A 22,230-nucleotide genomic window follows, 5' to 3' on the forward strand; every position below is an offset into this window, starting at 1 on the left:
GTAGGGGAAGTGGGTATATTACGGGTATCTAAGTTTGTCTAACCTTCCTTATGTAAACCAAACACTCGGCAATACACCACTTACCTTACGGTTTTGACTCTTTTAGTGATAACTTATAGTAATGCGTGGCTTAGGAACGAGCGGTTTCCTATTTAATCTACTCTGACCAATTAGGTCTTTAGCCCAAATAGGGTCTGTCACCCAAATAGGTTTCGTCACCCAATAGGGTCTGTCACCCAAATAGGTTTTGTCACCCAATAGGGTCTGTCACCCAAATAGGGTCTGTCACCCAAATAGGGTCTGTCACCCAAATAGGGTCTGTCACCCAAATAGGGTCTGTCACCCAAATAGGGTCTGTCACCCTAATAGGGTCTGTCACCCAAATAGGGTCTGTCACCCAAATAGGGTCTGTCACCCAAATAGGGTCTGTCACCCAAATAGGGTTTCAGATCCGTCTAGGGTTTCAGATCCTTCTAGGGTTCCAGACCCGTCTAGGGTTTCAGACCCGTCTAGAGTTTCAGACCCGTCTAGGGTTTCAGACCCGTCTAGGGTTTCAGATCCGTGCAGGGTTTCAGATCCGTGTAGGGTTTAAGAGCCGAGTAGGGTTTCAGATCCGTGCAGGGTTTAAGAACCGTTTAGGGTTTCAGATCCGTATAGGGTTCAAGATCCGTATAGGGTTTCAGATCCGTCTGGGTTTCAGGTCCGTGTAGGGTTTCATTCCTGTATAGAGTCACAGATCCGAAGACCTGGAAGGACCGTGGGCCTGGAAGGACCGTGGGCCTGGAAGGACCGTGGGCCTGGAAGGACCGTGGGCCTGGAAGGACCGTGGGCCTGGAAGGACCGTGGGCCTGGAAGGACCGTGGGCCTGGAAAGGACCGTGGGCCTGGAAGGACCGTGGGCCTGGAAGGACCGTGGGCCTGGAAGGACCGTGGGCCTGGAAGGACCGTGGGCCTGGAAGGACCGTGGGCCTGGAAGGACCGTGGGCCTGGAAGGACCGTGGGCCTGGAAGGACTGTGGGCCTGGAAGGACCGTGGGCCTATAAGGACCGTGGGCCTATAAGGACCGTGGGCCTATAAGGACCGTGGGCCTATAAGGACCGTGGGCCTATAAGGACCGTGGGCCTATAAGGACCGTGGGCCTATAAGGACCGTGGGCCTATAAGGACCGTGGGCCTATAAGGACCGTGGGCCTATAAGGACCGTGGGCCTATAAGGACCGTGGGCCTATAAGGACCGTGGGCCTATAAGGACCGTGGGCCTATAAGGACCGTGGGCCTATAAGGACCGTGGGCCTATAAGGACCGTGGGCCTATAAGGTACACTAAGAGCCGTCCGTTAACGGATACGGGGTCCGGAGTTCTCATAATAAAAATATTTACTTACGTAATAGTTGTTAGCTGTCCGCGTAGTTGTGGATAGGTCCAAAGGCGTCCCTTAAGATGTCCAAACAGTTGATTCGCGATGACAAAGTAAACACACACACAAAGTAATATGCAAATACTTTTATTAATTCACTTTAAAGTAATACACGTAGTATGACCCCAAGTGGAGAACTGATTTTGGTGTTTGAGAGACACCTCTATTTATACTAAAGTGTACGTGAGGAGAAAGTGTGTCACATTGAGTCAGGATTTAATCACTATTAAAACTAGGAGTTTACTATTCACTTTTTTATATAACATTTCAGTGCATTATTTTAATACTGCAATATTGAATAAAAACAAAATAAAACTCTGTTAAAAACAAGGTGTTTACCTCTAGATTTTCAATATAACATTTTAGTGCTTTTATAAATTTTTAACAAAAAATAATGATAATTATTGCAATAATTTTTCAGAGAAAAATAAAACAAAAATACATTACAATATAATTAGTAAATACAACCTTGGCTTCAATATAAATAATATAAAATTATAACAAACAAAATTTCAATACTTTAATAAATACATGCAAATGTTTATTAATTATAAAATATCGTTTATTTTGTTTGTTATTTATGTGTTGTATAATATAAGGAAAAAATTTTAAAAAATTATTTAATAATAATTTCTAAGTGCATTTTGAATCATAAATTTTGACCCACTATTGCAATATATATATATTAAAAAAAATAATTATTTATCTATTGGAATTTCATTGTCATTTAAATTAATTATACTACCATGATTATTTATAATTTTTTTAAAAAAAATAAGTCAATATACTACTAATATTTATGACTAATACATTTACATTAAATAAAAATTTTGATTAAAAAGATTTTTTAATTTTAATTTTTTTCTAAATTTTTACTTAATTGCTATATAAAAAATTTAATTAAATTATTTTTTTCTTATTTTATTGTTGACAAAAATTAGTTGTACAAAAACAAAATGATTGCTTATTTATTTAATATTTATTATTAAAGCAAAAAAAAATGACCTTGCATATTTTTAATATATTATAATATAGCTAAATATTTAATTAGTTAATAATTAATAAACAAAAAATATTTGTATTAAACTAGATGATAATTTTTATTTTTAAATACAAAAACAATTATTTTTTCAATTAATTAATTAATTTTATTATTATTATACATTTGAATAACAATTATAAGTCAAAGAATATTAAATTTCTATAAAAAATTTATTAAATATTTATAAAAATATAAAGACTCTACTAAAACAAGTGTAGTTTAAAATATTGTTTTAAAAAACTAAAACTAATTATTTAGTTAAACATTTATTTCTAAATAACAATTTAATTGAATTAATAATAATAATTATTTTAAAAAAATAAATAAATTCCATATATAATAATAATTATTACATTGACTTTAACAATAGATGACAAAGCTTAGTTAAAATATATTATATATATATAAAAATTTCTAGAAAATAATTAAATAATAAATTATATTAGTATTTTTTATAATTAAAAAAAATATTTTTCATTAGTATCTATTGAATATATAATTAAACATTTTTTTAATTGTTATAATATTTAATATATTTTATTATCATTATTATTACTATTCATTTACTAAAATATACWCCATTTAATGTTAAGCAATTTATTTATTTTTTATAACAATTAGTWTTTTAGATTTTTAAATATTTTTTGTTTTATATAAAATATATARTTTTATTTATATTAATTAAAATATTTTAATTTTTTAAAAAAATAATAAAAATATAACAAACTAACAAAGCAGTTTAAATTAATTGTTTTTTTTAAAAACTAAAACTTATTTCTATATTATTTAATTAAACATTAATTTCTAAATATCAATTTAATTGAATTAATAATAATGATATTTTTTTGAAATTTTATATCTATAATAATTATTACATCGACTTTTAAACAATAGATGACTAAGCTTAGTTAAAATTTATTATATAAAAAATTTTTTTTTAGATAATCATTAAACAGTTTAATTAATTTTAATTTTATTATAATAAAAAATTTTTAGCATTACATTCATTGTACTCTAGAATATATATATATATATATATATATATATATATATATATATATATATATATATATATATATATATATAATATTAAACATTTTTTTGTKATAMTATTTAATAAATTATTATTATTATTACTATAATATTTCATTTACATAGTATATGTTATTCAATAGTATGCAATGTATTTTTATTTTGATTAAAATTATTATTTAAGATTTTTAAATTTTTTTATTGAATATTAAAATAATATATAATTGTATAAAAATTTTAAATGAGTTATAATTTATATTTTAAAAAATTTAAATATTAATTAAAATACTTATRAATTCAAMAAAAAAATACAAATCWAATAATTTTWAATCAAATTCTATATAATTGTGTATTAAATTATTATTTTATTTAATATACTTATTAAAMAAAMAAAAAATTCAATGACWATAAATTTTTATCATTAACTTTTATGATGACTAAACTTATTTCAAAAAAAAAATAATATTTTATTATTGCAACAAAATATTTASTAATAAAAAATATTTTTTATTAAAATAATATATAAACTTAAAGTATATAAGAAGCTTATAAAAAAAGTTTTAATTTTTTCATTATTAATATAAAATATAATTGTTATTATATTAGCATATATTGATTATCAGAATAAAAAAAACTAAATTTACAATTAATTTAAGTTTTTTCACTAAAATTAAGTTAAAACTAAAATTAAAATTTGAAAAAACTAATTAAACTAACAATGATCAATATTAATAAACTAATTAGTTTATTAGTAGTCTATATATTCATCGTACAATTGTTATTRACAAAYAATCATCAAGGTAGTGTTGATGGTAAGTTGAATTTTATGAATTATTTTTATTTTAATAATTTCTAAAAAAATGTTTAAATTTTAAAAAAATTTATTTTACTTTAAAAAAAACTATTTACTTATTTTTTTAATAATATTTTTTAAAAAATATTATTATAGCTAAATGTGGTAAAACAAATGCTAGATGTGCAGTGGACCGTCCAAATCAATGTTGTAGCGGGAAATGTGTAGCTGAKCATCCTAAATATTTTTATGGAAAATGCACTGGTAACTATTATATATAAWCATACACATACACATACACATACACATACACATACACATACACATACACATACACATACACATACACATACACATACACATACACATACACATACACATACACATACACATACACATACACATACACATACACATACACATACACATACACATACACATACACATACACATACACATACACATACACATACACATACACATACACATACACATACACATACACATACACATACACATACACATACACATACACATACACATACACATACACATACACATACACATACACATACACATACACATACACATACACATACACATACACATACACATACACATACACATACACATACACATACACATACACATACACATACACATACACATACACATACACATACACATACACATACACATACACATACACATACACATACACATACACATACACATACACATACACATACACATACACATACACATACACATACACATACACATACACATACACATACACATACACATACACATACACATACACATACACATACACATACACATACACATACACATACACATACACATACACATACACATACACATACACATACACATACACATACACATACACATACACATACACATACACATACACTTTTTAATCTTTTTTATAATAGTTTTTTTTAATTTTTTTTAACTATTGAATAATTTATTTTTTTTTTAAATATTAATAGCTTGTACAAATGATTATGATGATTGCGATTTGAATGAAGCTAAATGTTGTAATCCTGATTTTGATTGTTTTGATGATGAGGATGATCCTGATAATGAAKCACCTAGTTGTAGGGCTAAAAATTAATATTATTTAAAATAAAAATAATAATAATTACTATTTTTATAATAACATAAATTTATTTGATGTTAAAAAATTTTTTTTTACATAATTATTATTGTTATTATTAAAAAACATAAAAATATTATTAATTTAATAGTTTTGTTTAATTATTTGATATTTTTGTTTTGTTTTTTWTWTATATAAAGTTTCARTTAATTCAAATAAATTAAAAAACAATAAATAAATTAATACTATAAATATTATTATAGATTTATTAATTATATAAATTATATAATTTATAGTAAAATAATAATAATTATAATTATTATTATTTTACTATAAWTTTTTTTGATGTTAAAAAATTTTTACATAATTATTARTTATTATAAAAACAAAAAAAAATATTTGTTTATTAKTWTTGTTTAATTATTTKATATTTTTTGTTATGTTTTGTTTTTTTTATAAAGTTTCAATTAATTCAAATAAATTAAAACAATACTATTAKTATAGATTTATTAATAAAAATTATATAAATTATATTAGACTAATTTTTTAAAWATAAATAAATCTATATCGTATTTAAAAATGTCAATTAAATTATTAAATTATAATATAAATTTCAATAAATAATTTTTAATAAAATATATCAATTTATTAGTTTATCTGACAAAATAATAGATTATCTTTTTATAAACATTGTAATTAAATAAWWWAGATATARAAATAAAAAATAGTTTTACAATTTTKAAWTTATTTTAGAAAATTTTTTATTTAATTKATTTTTTGGYCATCAATAGCGTTAACATCTCTATAAATTCTACCGGGAATTGCATGAATAKTGAAAATATTTATTTAATATTAGAAATAATTCAAAAAATAAAATTAATACACAAAAATAAATTTTAACTAATATTACTAATATTAATTCAAAATAAATTAAATAGTTAATAATTATTTTTTTAAAATAAATTTTATATATTTCAACTATATTACTTTTAGTGCAGTTTATTATGTTAACCATAATGATAATAATTATTATTATYATYATAATAGTAGCAAGTACAGTTTTGGACATTTTATTAGTATTATTAAAAAATATCAATCAAAATATTATAAAMAAATATTTTAAACTAAAATAATTGTTAGCTATACAAAAATACAAGTAAATTATTTTTTTTAAAAATAATTTATTATTTTAGATAGTAATGAAAATATGAAATTAGTATTACWGGTATACAGTAGATAACAATTACAATGACATAGAAATATTTTTAACTAAAAAAAAACTAAATAAATAACAATATATTAGAAATGATTTTAAGAAAATTTTTTTATGAATCATTTAATAGATTTTTTTATGAATCATTTAATAGATATTTTTATTATTAAAAAAAATGATATATAAAATTTTTGTATAATATACATGTATTTTTTCATTGATTTTTAATTTTTTTAACAAAKMAAATATATTTTTWAAAAATTATTAGTTAAAATTTTCTCATTATTATCTTTTTTTTTAACACATATATTTTAAACAAATATGTTTAAACAATTATTATATAATATATTTTATATATAATTTTATTATKTATTAATWAATATTTWAAWAATAGTTGTTTTTAGTGATAAAARAGAGAGATTTATATAAAAACATAAATATATTAAATTTTATATTAAAAATTATTTTTAAAAAATACATAAAAATATTACATTTTATAATAGAGTTTATAACAAATAAAATAATTAATTTTATATATAKAAATATATTATTAAAAAAWAKAATTATTACATAAATGAAAACTTAATTTAATAATTTAATTTAAAAAAATAGTTTTTTATTAGAGTTGTTTTTCTGTAATATAAAAATTATAGTTTCAATTATAATTAACGTTATAATAAAATTTTATTAAAAAAAATATTATTTCAAAACATTATAGATTTTATTATWTCYTATTACTTCACTTTTTGTATAATTATTATTCAAATAWKTTTATTAATTGACGCAAATGTTTAAAATTAATTATAAATGTTTTTAATTAGTTTATAATTACATGATTTAGTGATAGAGAGAAAGAAAGAGWGAGAGAGAGAGAGAGAGAGAGAGAGAGAGAGAGAGAGAGAGAGAGAGAGATTTTAAGGTATATAAGAAACAAACATTTAGTAAAATAAAAAAATTWWTTAATTCAAGTAAATATTTTTCATATATCAATATATATTTATAATTTGAATAWTTTTTTWWAAAAAAWACTTTAGAAACTAATAGATAATGATTAACAACAATAACAACAACAATCAATTGATGCRKTTATTGGTCATCAGTATTGTAGTTATCATACAATTGATAGCTATATGGATGCCATTAGCTGATGGTTAGTATATATATATATTGATTTTAATTTTATTTTTTTTTTAAATTTAATTAATTAATTTAGCTTGTATTCAACAATATCAAACATGTGATGTCAACAATGATTATTGTTGCGATAATTTAAATTGCTAGTTTAGCCAATGGCTATGTTGAAGGCAATGGTATTTATATTTAGTAAAATGTTTTTTTTTGATAATATAATTGTTTTTGTTATCAATGTATATAAAAATTATAATATTTTCACGAATTCCTGAAAGGAATACGTATATGCATTCTATAAGTCTGTCTGTCTGTCTGTCTGTGGTCTGTCTGTGTATGTGTAGGACATAGGTTCGAATCCACTATGTGTACAAATGTTTTTTTGAATTTTTTTTTGTTTTTTCTTATTTAAGTTTATTTTTTAGGAAATTGAAGAAAATGGTGTGTATGTGTAAAAATTAATTGTAAAAAAATTTGTATGTGTTTTTTTTTAATTTTTGTAAAAAATGTTTTTTGAATATTGATTTTTTATTTTTTATCGTTTTTAAGTTTATTTTTTATGGAAAATAGTAGTTTATTTTGTAATACTGAATCATTTGATGTGTACATGACTATAGTTGTTTATTTTGTCATACTAAATCGTTTGATACCCTACATAACTATAGTTGATTTTATTTTATCATTCTGAATTTAATTTTTAATTATGATTAGGAATTCGTGTGGAAATGCTTTCTAGCATTCTCAACTGGTTAATTATTTATTTATATTTTTAAAATTTATTTTTATCTAGGTTGTCCAAATAATAGAAATATTAAATGTTAATTGAAAATTATTAATTTAATGAAAAAATATTTTATGTATTTTAAGTAAAATTATTATTAATAATAATAAGATTACATATAAATTATAATTTTATTATWATGTTTTAATTGTATTTATAATAATTAAATTACTAAATAAATAATACAATAAATAATATTTTTATTGGTTTTTGATATTTTTATAAARTTTTTTTTGTGTACTCCTTTTTATACTTATTTGAAAAAATAATTTATTCAATTAATTTAAACTTAAATGTTATTAATTAGTATAATAACATAAATAGTTAAATAATTATAGTTAAATAATAATTAATTACTAAATAAATAATTCATAAATATTATTTTTATTGGTAAATGAAATTTTTATACAAGTTTTTTTTATTAACTAATATATAAATTAATAACATTTAAGTTTAAATAAAAATTAATAAAGATATATATTTTATTTTATAATTATTATATAATAATTAATTTCATAAAATAGTTTTTCATACAATGAACTTTTTTTTAATAAATTATTTATAAAATATTATAATAAAAGTTCATATTAACTAATATATAAATTAATAACATTTAAGTTTAAATAAAAAATAATATTAAAAATTTAGAAAATATATATTTGAATTACTATTTTGAAATAAACATTATATTTTAAAAAGTTTAAAACAATTAAATTATAATATTGTATATAAATTATTATTTTAAGTTTTTTGTTTAAATACCTAAGACTCAATGTTTATTAGCAACACATATAAAGTATTAAAATTTTAATAATTAATTGCTTATTGATTATTAACTAAAAAAAACAATAGTAATWTTTTKTTGTTGTTGAAATATCACTAATAAATAACATTAATTATCTTAAACTATAGTTTATAATTATATGTAATTAACTTATTAGACAATATATATAWATGCAATAATATAGACTTTAGTTATATTGTAATAAATTTTTATGTATAAACAGTATATTATTATATAACATAACATTTTTGATAATTAGATAAATATATTGTTTGTTTGTTTGTTTTTGCATTAATAGTATTGAACTTTTTTTGCATTAAAAAAAACTAAATAAAACTATAATAAACTATAATTTTTTTCCTCTAAATATTGATAATTAACTTTAGATTATGCAATAAATGTGAACTTTATTTGCGGCAAAATAATAACTTATATTATTTATTATAGATATTTACAGTAATAATAATATATAATTTAAATTTTAAAAACATTTTAAAACTTATATTATCTGTAAACACAAAAAAAACTTTATTGAATTTGATTTTATAAGTTATATGAGTTATATAATTGAAATGATTGAAAAAAATACTTTATTTTAATGTTAAAACAATATATACTTTTTTCTATTGAAAAAAAATTATATTTTAGTAGAAGTTTATTAATTAAAAAATTTTAACAAAAAAGTCAAATTAAATAATTAAATGTTTTTACAACAAAATCTATTATTGTTTTATTATTGTCTAGAAATTTATTTTGTATTCATAGGTAAGTTTACTAATTAATTATTTATTTATTTTTTTAGTAATTAATATATTTAAACTATTTATATTTAACTTATTTATATATATTTTAATTTTTTAATTTTATTTTTAAAAAAAAATCTAGTATGTACATCATCGAAAAATGTTGAATTAAAACTAATTGATCAACTAAAACAATTTGATGATGGTCAATTAGCAAATAAAACAATTGAGCATCATCAAAATCATCATCATCATCATGAAACTAATAATAATAATAATAATAATTTTCAGCATGATAAATTTTTACAATTTTATCCACCATTAGAAAATCATGGCCATTTAAATGATGATAATGATAATAATTTAATAATAAATCACCATGATCACTTAGTAGCTCCTGTTGTACTAGATGATAATAGTCGACAACATTTTCAAGCACCGGTACATTTTCAAGCACCGGGCGATTTTCAAGCACCGGTACATTTTCAAGCACCGGSACATTTTCAAGCACCGGGACATTTGCCAGCACCGGTACATTTTCAAGCACCGGGMGATTTTCAAGCACCGGGCGATTTTCAAGCACCGGCACATTTTCAAGCACCGGGCAATTTGCCAGCACCGATACATTTTCAAGCACCGGGACATTTGCCAGCACCGRTACATTTACCAGCACCGGGCGATATAGTGCACCAGTATTTTCATGAACCAGCGGGACATCTATTACTACCCCCACCCCYACCACAGCAACTGCTACMGGAGCTGCCCCTACGCCCACCTCCACCACCCATCATAGTTAACCAGCGCATAGATACTACCGTTACTACTGCCAGTGAACCCCACTATCAAAATGATGTAATACCAGTGCCCATAGCTAGCCATACAAAATCGTTGATAACTACCGATATCCATGAGTTTCGACACCACCGACCGCTGCCGGCGCCGCAAACCGTAACAAAATTTTCGGTAAATTTACCGGAAATTTATGTRGAAAATACAAATACAAATAAATATTATGATAATTATAATAATAATAATTACCATGATACTAATGTAATTATTGATAAACAAATTGATCATGATGATAATAATTATAATCATAATAATCATAATTACCATGATACTAATGTAATTATTGATAAACAAATTGATCATGATGATAATAATTATAATCATAATAATCATAATTACCATGATACTAATMTAATTATTAATAAACAAATTGATCATGATGATAATAATAATAATCATAATTACCATGATACTAATGTAATTATTGATAAACAAATTGATCATGATGATAATAATTATAATCATAATAATCATAATTACCATGATACTAATATTATTATTGATAAACAAATTGATCATGATAATAATAATAATAATCATCATCAACATTATAATAATAATAACTATGGACACCATTGCTATCATAATAATATACAGTTACATAAAACACCGGGACTTGACTATCTATTAGGTGGTAGTGGTAGTGGTTGGGTTGACTATCATTATAATCAYCCGGTGCTCAACAAYAATATGAATAACTATCAACCAATTAAACATATAGTATGCTATCGGAAAACCGGTATAAACATTATATACCCAAACCGCCTAAACGTGCCCTAACTTATGATGAATGGCTAGCGAATAGATCGGATCGTTTGAAATTTTTACAATCATTTATACACGGATTTGGCGGTCTGGGTAGGGGTGGTCGGGAGGGTTAGACCCACCCCACCCCCACTACTAAAATATTTTTTTTCTTAATATAAATATATAYATATGTTATAAATATCATACTTTTAAAAAACATATGTTATATTTATATTTTTTTGAGTATATTTATTGAATAGTATAGTGTTTTTGTTTATCAGTAATATTAAGTGTTTTTTTAAAATAAACAACTATTAAAAAAAACATAAAATTCAATTAATATTATTATTTGTTATAATATTTTTTTTAATAGTTGTTAATTGTTTGAATGTATTTTTTAATTACGAAAAAAAATTTTAAATAAATAAATATATATTTTTAATTACAACAAAATTTAATTAAATAAATAATAATTATTTTTTAAATACTTTTTTATATAAATATTAAATATATTATTTTTATTTAAAATATTTATCTATTTTTCAAATAAATCATTTAAGATATTTTATAATATAAATAATAATACATTAAAATAAAAATTGTAATTTTTTTTGTTGGYTAAAAATATCAAATATAATACTTTAGTAAAAATATATATACAGTATATATATATAAATATATATATATATAAATTTAGTTTACAACAAATTAAATTATTTTTTTAATTTCTAAAATTATCTAGCTTAAAATATTAGCTTTTTAATATTAAAGCAACACAATCAAATTTAAACATGGTAATTTTAACCCGGCCTCGGTAGCGCAGTAGGTAGCGCGTAAGTCTCATAATCTTAAGGTCGTGAGTTCGATCCTCACCCGGGGCAGTTAAATTTTTGTATTATTTATCTAAACTTTTTTTGTATAAATATTATCATTATACTAATCTATTATAAACCACTTAATAATATTATTATAGATTTATTTAAATAGTTTATTTATACTTGAAAAATGATAACATTAGAAATAATAATAATTATTTTTTTTTAATTATAAATAATATTAATACAGTTTAATATAAAGTACTGTATATTATGTTATTTAAAAAAAATTGTTATTTTTGTCTATATTTGWAAATAAAATAAAATTTTTAATTATAATAWTAATACTGGTATTGCAATCATTTTAATAAATGTTATTATAATTTATTATTTTTTTGCAAATTAATTAAATATTAAATAAAAATAATATTTATTATTTTTAACATTTATGGTAAAATTGACTATGTCCAATTAAGTATTTATTATTMTACAACTAYTATATCTATATACTAAAAAMAACAAAAATTWWATTTAAATAAAATATTTTTTTTGTATAAAAACATAGATTTTTATTTTATTGTATATAAAAAAAAATAACTGATATTTAAACCACAAAAAACATATTAACAATAATAAAAAATTTTAAATAAAAATTTTAAATATAATTGTAACTAATTAATATATTGTAATAATAATAATAATAATAATAATAATAATAATGTATTGCAAACAACAAAATAAGCAAGCTCAATTAAAATTGATTGTATTAGTAGTAGTAGTTTTGTTAGCAATTGGTGGCCAATATTGTTACGATGACAACAACAACAACAACAACAAAATTAGGTCAACAAGATTTCGTATGTAAAATATTTTTTAAAAAAAAATTGTATCATGGTTAATTTATCAATAATTAATTAATTAATTAATTTTAGCATGCTTAAAATGGGGCTACAAGTGCCATATGTATGGCAATTGGGGCTATTGTTGTAGCGGTGTTTGCCGTAAAAGTTGGTGGAAAAAAACCGGTTATTGCGGTTAATAATAATTTACCCGATTTACCGGGTAATCCAAGCACCCGGGATCATTTTCGAAAAAATACTAATAATACAAACAGTTTAATAATTAGTTTTTATATCATAGTATTACAGTATATATAAACAGTGTATTTAATTGTTTAACTAATAATTTTTGTTTTTAACTATATAAACAATTTAATCAAAATTATTGTTATTATTATTATAATTAATTTTATTATAAAAAAAATATTATTTTCATTAATAATAAATAAATAAATAATTGTAATTTTATTACACAATTGTAATGTAATTCAATATATATATGTTTAAATAATTATTTTTTGTTATTATTATTTCATAAAATAAAAAGTTTTTTTTATTATTATTTATTTATTTTTTTGAAAATATAACCTAAACTTGAAATATTTTTTTTTTGATAATTTAATAATTATTTAAAATTGTCAAGATCATATAATTATTATTAAAAATTTTATATATTAATAAAATATGTTTAGAAATACTAAAAAATAATTTAATAATACTTTTTTGGTGTATCATTTAAATAATTTATTTTTAATTTTATCAAAGTTTAAATTAAAAAAATACAATAAACTAATTATAAATTTGTTATTTATATTTATGGAAATAAATATTGTTTAAACAAAAAAAAATATTAATAAATTGTTAATTATTTTAGTGATTTTTTTTATTGTTGTTATAACTAAAATACAAAAAAAAATGTTTTCAAAATAATTATTATTAATATTACCATAATTGTAATAATAGATTTAAAATAATAAATAGATTTTTTAATATTAAAATAGTTTATTTTTTTAAAAATATGATATTACAATTATGGTCATTTAACAATTTACAGATAAAAATATAAAATAAATTGTTATTTTTTACTATAATTGGCAATTGATTTATTTGGTTGTTGTTGTTGTAAAATAAGCAAAAAAAATGTTATCTATAATAAACAATATTTTAATTATAATTATAAAAAAAAAAATTTTGATTAAATAAAAATTTTATTTGAATAAAAATTTCCGCTACTATTTAGTATATAAATCAAAATTAAAAATTTATTAATATTAATTAACATTTAATTATTCAACAACAAAAAATATTATTATAAAATTTTTTTTGTTATTAAAATAATAATAATAATAATAATAATACTAAATTGTATCATGCAACAACAACAACAACAATTGCAAACTAAGCTAGCATCATTGCTATTGATTGTATTGGTTGTCATGGTGATGATGATGATGATGAACCAATTTGTTGATGGTAAGTAATTTTTAAATTTTTGTTTAAAAAATTAAATTATATTTAATACATAATAATATATATATTAAATATTTAAAAAATGAGCTAGCTAATTAAAATTAATTACTATTATTATTATTAGCTTGTCGTGTATCGGGTAAACGGTGCAATCCTAGTAAAGATTGGAATGTTTGCTGCAGTGGTACCTGTAATAAGTGGAACAGTAGGTGCGCCTAAAATTTTTTTTTTTAGGTAGTTCCTCCTCAATAGGTATAGGTGCCCATTATTATTATTATTATTACTACTATTACTATGTACTGCATATATGGGCACTAAATATTAATTATATAAACTATATCTATAATTATATCTATTTATTATTATTAACAAAAAATTAAAAATTTAAAAATTATTACATATTTAGTTTATAATACTGTATATTATTTTTTGTTACTAAAATAATTTTTAACAAAATTTTTTAATGATTACAATTGTTTTTAGTTTATAATTATATTATATTTTTTTGTTAACTGGTGTTATTGTATTTAAAAATTCAAATTTATAAGTTTCATAATAATAATAAAATTATTTTAAAAATAAAAATTTGTTACCTAAAGTAAATTAGAAAAAAATATATTACATTTAGATAAATAAAATTTTAAAAATATTGTGTATTTAATCTATAATTATAAATAAAATATTATATTATTTTTTGTTGTTGTTATTATTAAAATAATTTTTATTATATTGAGTTGAAAACTGTTTTTATAATATTGAATAATTTATTTATTAATAATTTATTATTATTATAATTAAATATTAATTAAAAAACCATAGAAATTAAAATATTATTTAAAAATTTTAATGAAATACTTGTTGAAACAAAAAAAAGTATTAAATTTTATATAATTATATAATAATTATTTTCTACAATAATAATTTATATTACATTATTGTTATGAAAATTGATAAATGTACTCTTTTTTTAGTATTACTGTATACTATTTATTTAAAAATAAACCAACAATATCAACTATTATTTAATTATTTATCTAATATTGATTTAATAATAACAAATATTAAAATATTATTATTTCAATTAATTTAATCTGATATGTTTATTAGTTAATAATAATTTTTTTTGTTTGTAAAAAAAGCTAAGTAATGTACAGTGTGTCCAACAAATAACATTATTATTATTATTATTATTTTACACAATAATTTAACCGATGTTTTTTATGAACAGCACATTTACCCTGGGTAGGTATTTTATAGTCGCCATAAAAATTACATATTTTACTACAACATGTTGATCCACGTGTACAGGGAGTATGACCATTGTCGCATTCTAAATATTATTTTTTGTAAAAAAAATATTTTTAAAAATATGTAAAAAACTAATCTAATTATATATAAAAAAATATTTTAGTTAATAATCTAGTGTAATTAAGTTAAACATTATTAATATTTCAATTAAATAATAGTTATTAAAATATTTAATTAGATAATAGTTATTAAAATATTTAATTAGATAATAGTTATTAAAATATTTAATTAGATAATAGTTATTAAAATATTTCATTTAAATAAATAATAGTTATTAAAATATTTACTAGCACATTTTCCATAAAATTTGTTTAGCTTAGTCAATTTACATATACGACTACAACAATTTTCTGGATGATTTATTCTACATTTTTCATCGGTTATTAGACAATTATCTAGATAGATAATTCAAAAATTATATTAATTAATATAAAAAAAATTAATATACTTATAATTAATAGATAATTAAATTCTAATAACTTAATTAGATTTAATTATTAACAAAAAAATATTTTTAAAAAATTTTTTATCATTAGCCATTTTTGTTTTTGTACACTCTGTATATATACTATACATTAGAAAAATATTTATTATTATAATTAATTAATAATTTTAAAAAAAAAAACAAAATAAAAAAAACAAAATAAAAAAAACAAATAATTTAGCTAAAAATAATCATATAATTTTATTTGTTTCAAAATTATATGATTATTTTACTTTTTAAAATTTTATAAAATATTATATTTTTTATAAAAAAAACTAATACATACTATGTCTATTAATTTCAAGCATAAAGCCATCACTATCATAATCAGTAAACATTGCCAATTGTATGTTAATAATAATAATAATAATAATAAATGTAATCATCATCATCATCATCATTGATGATAATTTATCATGATCACTTTTTTTTAAATCAAAAACAAAACAATTACTATTTACCTTAAATTTTATTATTAAATGTTTAATATGTTATAGAATATAATAAATAATTTATTTTAAATGTAAGTATAATTTTTTATAAAAAAAAAATTAATAGTTTTGTTTCTATCTCTATCTATCTATCTATTAAATTAGTATAAAATTATTATAATTTTTTATAGAAAAAAAACAAAATGGTGTCATCATTAAAATTTTTACATTAAAAAATTAATTTCAAATATGTTTTTATTTTATTATTAAAAAAATGGTGTTATTTTTAATTAAAATTATTTTTTTTTATTTATTAATTTAGACTTTAAGACAGCAGAGTTCGCACATTAAACTAAAAAAAAACTATTAATTATAAAAATTTTAATTTTAAATAAATCATTTAAATTTCAGGTAAAAAATTAATGATGATGATGATTGATTAAATTTTTTTTAATTATATTACCATGGTGGTAAATTTTTTTTTTAGTTTAATGATAGTGATGATAATAATAACAGTAATAATAATTACTGTACTAATTATACAGTTTAATAGTGTATATAGTAAGTAATTATTATACATTATATATATATTAATATTATAATTAATTTTATAAAATATAAAAAAAAATATTTAAAATAAATACTATAGTATATATATATATATACTATATAACTAAAACTATACATAACTATAGTAATTAAACTATAATTATTTATTTTATTTTTTTTTAGTTTATTAGTAGTATTAATAAAAATTTATTTTAATTGTTTAAATTTTAAAATCTAAATATTATTAGAGTTTATTTTTTTTTTTTGATATTTAAAAAACTAATAAAATTATTAAATAATTTTAATAATTTTTTTTTTAAAATTTCATTAATTTTCTAGATTGTAAAGGTGCAGATGATTATTGTAATAATAATGATGATTGTTGCGATCAAGTATGCTATAATGGTAGATGTATGTTTGATCCACCATTATCATTACTACCATCACCACCATCACCACATACCGATTAATAAATAAAATCATAGCTGGCAATGCTATATATTTCCATTTATATATATATATTAAAATAATAGTATTTTAATAATGCTAAAAATGTTAAAGCTAAAAAAATATTATAATATATATGTATGTATATTATCATAATAATAATTAATAAAAAGATATTTTGAATCTATTTATTATATATATTTAATTATTTAAAAATAAATAAATATTACATTATATTTATTTAGTTTAGTTTATTAATAGTATAATATATTAATAATTTTTTTTAATCATTGTTTAAATTGTAAACATTTGTAACTCTAATTATGTGTTTAAATTTTTTAACACGATATTTATTATTTTTTAAAAAAATTATTAAATTATTAAATAATTAGTTAAATTAATTGAAATAATAAATAGTATTTTAATAATGCTATACAAAAATGATAAATTCATATTATATATTTATATTATAATAATAGCTAATAAATAATATTTATCTATTTATTTGTATATTTAATTATGAAAAAAAATTTCATTATAGTTAAAACAAATTATATTATTGTTTTAAAAAAATTTATTTAATTAAGTCAAACAAACAAAACAAATTATTACACAATTATTGAATTATATAAAAAATAAATCATATTTAATTTATTAATTAATAATATGTTTTTTTTAATTAGCCATTTTGTTGTTGTCTTTTTTTGCCCAACCACCACCCCTAACCCCACCCCCTAATTGAAACTGGGCTTAATTAGCACATTGGTGGTCTACAAGCTATTTTTGATTAATTCAAACAAAAAATAAAACAATTAATTTTTTTTAATAAATAAAATTTTTTAATTTAGAGTCTATCAAAAATAAATAAATAATATAAAAATAAAAAATAAATTCAACCAGGGTTAATTTTAAAAAAAAAATACTTACGTTGTTTGCCAAACCATTCCTGATGGCCAACTTCACCTGGCTCCAATTGAGTAAGTGATCCAATAATAATAACCATGGTTATCATTATAACAGTTTTCAGCATAATCATCATGGTCATCATCATTGATTGACCTTGATCATTGTTATTATTGTTGCTTGAATTTTGTTGGTAAACCATTTTTTTGTTGTATTAATTAATTAATGTTTTGCTATTATAAACTGTATATTAGTTTTATTTTATTTTTTATAATAATAATTATAATAATAAACGACTGTTTAGTTTTAGGATTAGAATATGTAATAAAATTTTTTGTTAAATATTTTTTTTTTTTACTTACAGTAGACTTAATAAATAATTAATTTATTTTCAATAGTTTTTTTTCTCTTAATAGTTATCTATTAATTAATTAATATAAAAGTATTATTATTATTTTTTATTAATTATAATTATTTTAATTAATTTTCAATATGTTTTTTTTTAAAAAATGATGTTATTTTTAATTAAAATTATTTTATTTATTGAATTAAATTCATTGCTATTATAAACTATATATTAGTTTTATTTTTTATAAAAATAATAATAATAATAATAATAATAATAATAATAATAATAATAATAATAATAATAATAATAAAGACTGTTTAGTTTTAGATCTTAGACTATGTACTAAAAAATATATTTTTTTTGTTAAATATTTTTTTTTTATTTACAGTAGACTTACTAAATAATAATTATTTTTTTCTAATTTATTTTTTTGGGTTCATTAATGTACATGTATTTAGATATTAAAATATTTAAAAAATATAATGTGATTTCAATTTCCTGTAAATGATTTATTTTTTGTTGAATATGTAATATTATATACTAACAAAAATATTTTTTAAATAAAATATTTAGTGTATTTACGCACATTTATTTGTCTATTACCTAATAGTTAATATCTATTAATTAATTGTTACCACAATTAAAAGCATACATTTTTTTTGTTAAATAAAGTAAATGTAAAATTAATTTTTAAAAAATTTAAAACATAATTTAGATTATAATATAAATAAATATATAAGATATAAATCAATTATATTATTATTGGGAAATAATTAACTAAAATAATAATAAAATACTTAATTTTTTTTAAATAAATAAAACTATATATAATAGTTATGTAATAAATCTATTGAAAAATTATATACTAGAGTAATGTTATGTAATACTAACTGTTAAAAATACATAAATAATTTTTTTTTATCAAATTTTTATTGTTTAACAAAATTTCATTTATTATTATTAGTAATTGTTAATAAAAAAATTAAGACTAATATTAAACTTTAAATATAATAATAATATGTTTTTTTGTAAAAATTTTTACACATCCCTTAGTAATAGTAATGCAATAAAAATTTTATATTAAATATAATAATTACATAAATAATTTTACAGTAGTTTTGTAATGTATATGTAAAAATAAAAATTAATTAATTAATTAATATACAAGTATTTTATATAAATTTAAAAAAAATCAAAATGGTAATCTTAATAATTATTAATATACTTGTATATTTTTTTTTTAATAAATAATTTTAACTTAATGAATTAAATGGCGATTTTTTAAAATAATAATATAAATAATTTTATTATTAAAAAAATCAATTTTGTATAGTTAGCATAGTTAGTACAGTAGTCAGTATAAGTTATCAAAAAGAAAAATTTTAATTTAATTAATTTTTTTTGAAAAAAAAAAATTTAAAAAAACTATGATTGGACAACTAATTGATGTTGGTAAATTATTATTTACCTTGATAACAATTAGTATACTGGTAGTCATACTACAGTTTGATACTATATCAGCTGGTAAGTTTTTTTTTAAAAAAAAATTATAAATTTTATATTTTAGTAGTAGTAGTAAATGATTATAATTTTTATTAAAAAAAATAATACTATTAAATATATATATATAATTATTAGTAAAAATAAATAACAATAACAACTATTATAATACTGGACATTACTTAATAAAATAAACTACAATTTAATAGTATATTTAGTTATAATTTTTAATATTTAATTTTTTTTATATTTAATAAAATTATTAGAATTTTTATTAAATCTATATACAAATATGTTTAAAATATTTAAATTAAATTATTATATTATATTATATTATATTATATTATATTATAATTATTTTTTTTCTTGCTGTCTATCTCTCTGTCTATATCTCTCTGTCTATATCTCTCTGTCTATCTCTCTGTCTATCTCTCTGTCTATCTCTCTGTCTATCTCTCTGTCTATCTCTCTGTCTATCTCTCTGTCTATCTCTCTGTCTATCTCTCTGTCTATCTCTCTGTCTATCTCTCTGTCTATCTCTCTGTCTMTCTCTGTCTATCTCTCTCTTGAAAACTACATATAATTATTACATAATATAATTAAATTWRTTTTTTTTTCTGTATAATTGTTATCTAATTTTTTAATACTAATTAGTTATATATTATTATTATTTTAATTTAATTATTATTTTTAATTTTTTTAAATAATATATATATAAATAAATAAATAAATATATATATATATATATATATATATACTGTAGAYATGSCTACATGCAAAACATGGGAAGATTGTACTGGYGATGAATCGTGTGTTGGAAATTATTGTGTAATAATTGGATAAAAACAAAACAAAAAATTTCAGCATGGTTAAATTGGCAATGATGATGATGATGATTTTAATAATAATAATATTTTTTTTAGAAAAAATTAATTAATTAATTAAAATTAAATTTAATTATTTTGTTTATGTTATGTTAAGTTATATATAATAATTAATTTAAAATAATGTTTTAATAAAATAATTTTTGTTTTTTAGTTAGTTATTATTATTATATTTAATAAAATCTAATAAATTAATAAATTTTTAATAAAATTTATAATTATATTGTTTTATTGAGGGGGTGGGGGCGAGAGTTATTAATATTATTATTATTGGGGAGGGGGGTTAAACAATTAATAGTATTTCAGCATGGTTAAATTGGCAATGATGATGATGATGATGATTTTAATAATAATAATATTTTTTTAGAAAAAATTAATTAATTAATTAAAATTAAATTTAATTATTTTGTTTATGTTATGTTAAGTTATATATAATAATTAATTTAAAATAATGTTTTAATAAAATAATTTTTTTTAGTTAGTTAGTTATTATTATATTTAATAAAATCTAATAAATTTATAAATTTATTATAAAATTTATAATTATATTGTTTTATTGAGGGGGTGGGGGCGAGAGTTATTAATATTATTATTATTGGGG

At 19.1% G+C, this 22,230-nt stretch overlaps 2 long non-coding RNA genes and 1 other non-coding gene across 3 annotated transcripts; 2 read left to right on the plus strand and 1 right to left on the minus strand.

Moving 5' to 3' along the window:
• Positions 1–4,243: 4,243 nt before the first annotated feature.
• Positions 4,244–5,408, plus strand: LOC128953218 (uncharacterized). The gene is made up of 3 exons (XR_008484468.1): positions 4,244–4,301; positions 4,439–4,546; positions 5,299–5,408. It is a non-coding gene; the product is annotated as an uncharacterized LOC128953218 (long non-coding RNA).
• Positions 5,409–12,458: 7,050 nt separating this feature from the next.
• Positions 12,459–12,531, plus strand: Trnam-cau (transfer RNA methionine (anticodon CAU)). The gene has a single exon. It is a non-coding gene; the product is annotated as a tRNA-Met (tRNA).
• Positions 12,532–15,954: 3,423 nt separating this feature from the next.
• On the minus strand, positions 15,955–16,958 carry LOC128953217 (uncharacterized). Its single transcript, XR_008484467.1, has 3 exons — positions 16,853–16,958; positions 16,370–16,477; positions 15,955–16,104 (listed from the first exon to the last, which is right to left on the minus strand). It is a non-coding gene; the product is annotated as an uncharacterized LOC128953217 (long non-coding RNA).
• Positions 16,959–22,230: the final 5,272 nt, after the last annotated feature.

This window comes from Oppia nitens, unplaced genomic scaffold (assembly GCF_028296485.1).
Source record: "Oppia nitens isolate AA-2021 unplaced genomic scaffold, nextdenovo-longstitch-racon4-pilon3 scaffold20_pilon_pilon_pilon, whole genome shotgun sequence".
NCBI lineage: Eukaryota > Metazoa > Arthropoda > Arachnida > Sarcoptiformes > Oppiidae > Oppia > Oppia nitens.